Source organism: Helianthus annuus, chromosome 17, assembly GCF_002127325.2.
Source record: "Helianthus annuus cultivar XRQ/B chromosome 17, HanXRQr2.0-SUNRISE, whole genome shotgun sequence".
Taxonomy (NCBI): Eukaryota; Viridiplantae; Streptophyta; class Magnoliopsida; order Asterales; family Asteraceae; genus Helianthus; species Helianthus annuus.
The window spans coordinates 118,481,941-118,485,306 of record NC_035449.2 but is presented as its reverse complement, the minus strand read 5'-3'; the positions used below and the strand labels follow the sequence as shown (position 1 = coordinate 118,485,306).

Sequence of the window (3,366 nt, the reverse complement as noted above, 5' to 3'; positions counted from 1 at the left end):
ATATACTACTGAAAATTTATTTATTTTACCAACTAAAGTATGGTTAATATACTATTTACTTAATGACTGGTTTTTGGTTAGTGTTTAGATAACGGGACGGGTGTAATGTGATGAAATCATGGTAGATACGCCGCTGGTACTTCTTATATATAAGTGTTTTCATCGCATTACATACCGTGGCGTTATTTAGTACACTTGGGTTAACGGTTTTGGAACTGAAATATATTTTAATATATTACTTATTCGACTTTCTTAAAACCAAAATATATTTTTATATATACTATGAATCTTTTTATCAAAATATTGTTTTTCAAACAATATATTTTTATACAAACTTATTCTATTTACTTATTTAATTTCCTATGTGTTATTATTTTATATCATCCGATTTCTTATAAATGATTTATAAAAGAAAACCTTTTACAAGGATCATGACTACTTTTATTAAAAACTTTTTCTTTAAACTCATAAGTCATGAATCCTAAATACAATAAAACCTATGTATCTTACAGGCATTTTTATGCCGACGTACCTATTTTTACACATGTTTCAGGTGCTGCTTTGTGATGATTGATGATATATGCTACATATAGGATGGACTCGTGCTTTAGCGACCTTGAAAGATAATAGTTGTACTTATTTGATTGTATTAAAACAATGAGTTCATTTATTCAATAAAACAAAATTATTTATTCCATGGTTGTGAAACAATGATTTTGTTACAACACTCCCCGACGTTTCCGCCACGTTTGTTGTTTTACGTGGTCGGGGTGTGACACTTCAAGTCTGATGTAAAAGAAGAATGTTATGGTAGTAAAACGTGATGAAAAAAGGTGAACTGACAATCATATTATATAGTGAAATAGCTAACAACCCAAAGGTCAGACTTAATTTCACCACACCATTAAACTAACCTAGGAGGCAAAAACGTGTACATTTAATATAAACATATATATTCATATATTTCAAAACAGCAGCCATTTAATGCAAAACCTTTCAAATATAAGTTTTCATGGGAAAACTAGAAAGTTAAATATCAAGAACAAAGCTGGAACCCAACTGACCTAATGAAGAACTAATATATAAAATCGACATCATCAGTGATAATAAATACAAGAAAACCTGTAGCAGCATCGGATTGGTTCATGAAGTCCTCCACTCTCCTACATCAGACTTCAAGAATAGTGCAGAAGAATTTCCCATTGCTCGCTCGAAAAAAACAAAGCTGAAATATATCAACACTTTAAAATATAAGTTATCAACATTATAAAAGGCTGATGATTAGGCTGATTCAAAACATCAAGAATTGTGTTTTAAAAACATGACCTCTTAGAAAACAAAGCTGGAACACAACTGACCTAATGAAGAACTAATATATAAAATCGACATAATCAGTGATAATAAATACAAGAAAACCTGGAGCAGCATCGGAATAATTCATGAAGTCATCCACTCTCCTACATTAGATTTCAAGAACAGTGCAGAAGACTTTTCTACTGCTCGCTCGAAAAAAACAAAACTGAAATACATCAACACTTTAAAATAAAAATTATCAACATTTTTAAAAGAATCCACAAACCTAAAATAACCCGCAACTGATTGTTTGAATTTTAAACAACTCTGATTAGGCTGAAATATAAAGCGAGAATTAGAATAGATCAGTTCAAAATGAGATTCAAAATTACAGAAAAAACATACTCTCAACGATGTTGCAACAATGATGTTGAAAAAATTATATGAAGTACAAAAAGATGTAATCGGAGATGAACAGACTGAATATGGAAATTCTGCATATTTGAGAGAGAGTGAGAGAGATTGCTCGCGGATATAAGTGAGAGAGATAAATGCGAATTTGAATATGGAGTTAGTTGTGTTATATATGTATACGTGTATGGTTTGAATTTTGAATCTGGAGTCAGAATTTTGAATTTTGAATCTGGGCAGAGTTTTTGATGACAAAGGTTTCAATTTCGTGAACATAATATGAACAGAGGTTTGAGGCCAGACTTTTAGATAGATTTTAAAATAATTTTATATATTAGACTTTATGATTCAGTAATGACATAAGAAAAACGTTGTTGGACAACCTCTCTGACTGCCACATCAGTTTTTCTTATGTCATTCAGATTTCTGCTTTTATAGAAAGTATAGATAGATATATGAGTAAATTACAAGTTTTGTCCTTTATGTTTGTATCAAATTGCAGGCGGTGTCCTTTGTCTTTAAATTTGATGAGTTTTGTCCTTAATGTTTCAAAATCCTGCATGTTATGTCCTTTATTCCTAACTCAGTTAATTTTTTTCATTAAGTTAGAGGCACATAAGGGTAATTTAGTCCTTTCCCATACCATTTTCATTTATACCTATTTATATATAATATAAATAGTTAAAAGACAAAATCATCTCTACAAAACACACACAACCACTCTCCCTACTTTTTTCCTTCTCAGATTTCCGGCCACCACCGTCCACCTCCGACGTCCAAGAAAACCACGCCAACCCCGTCCCCTCTGCCGCTTTACATCTTGAACCGCCGTCAAATTTTCAAAGGAGAAGCAGATCTGGTTTCGAGATGTACAGATCGGAACCCTAGCCCCTTTAAGAATCGGGCCTAGTTGTGGTTCAAGAACCAGTTGTTGGTTCAAGATCGGTAAAAATGGGGTCGATTCTGAAGGTGCTCGCATTTACGACAACCAATCTCGTCCTGGTGATGTTGAACATCAGAGGTATTGATTTTTATTGGTCTAGTTTTGCATATTAAATAAGAAAGTTCTGTATTTTATTCCTTTTGATTGGAGGTATTGTAAATTATTCATTGCTTGTTAAGGTGGGTGGTAATTTGAATGATTTGTTCCTGTGATCTGAATGATTTGAATGATTGAAGGTGTTGTAAGTTATTCATTGCTTGTTAAGATGACTTGTTGCTGGAATAGTTACTGGAAAGGAGAAAAAAAATGATTCAGTAGAAATTGGCCGGAAAAGAGAAAAGATTAAGAAGATTAACCGCCGGAGTTCACGTGTTCGCCGGAGATGACATGTTTGCCGGAAAAGAGAAATAGGCTTTTTTTTACATTTTTGTAAATCTGTTGTTATTAAAGTAATTTTTAATAAAATGGGAGGTATTTAATTAATTTACATAATTAGTCCCTGAAAGATAAAATGACAAATATACCCTCATGTGCAAGTCACATGACCATATTTAACAAAAAAATCTGACTGAGTTAGGGCTAAAGGACATAACATGCAAGTTGAAATGTTAAGGACAAAACTCGTCAAATTTAAAGACAAAGGACAGCGCCTGCAATTTGGTACAAACATAAAGGACAAAACTTGCAATTTACTCTAGATATATAGATATACATAAAAA

The 3,366-nt window shown here is 32.2% G+C and overlaps 1 long non-coding RNA gene across 1 annotated transcript; it reads left to right on the top strand.

The window, feature by feature from the left end:
• Positions 1-2,413: 2,413 nt before the first annotated feature.
• Positions 2,414-3,130, top strand: LOC110921361. The gene is made up of 2 exons (XR_002582373.2): positions 2,414-2,725; positions 2,827-3,130. It is a non-coding gene; the product is annotated as an uncharacterized LOC110921361 (long non-coding RNA).
• Positions 3,131-3,366: the final 236 nt, after the last annotated feature.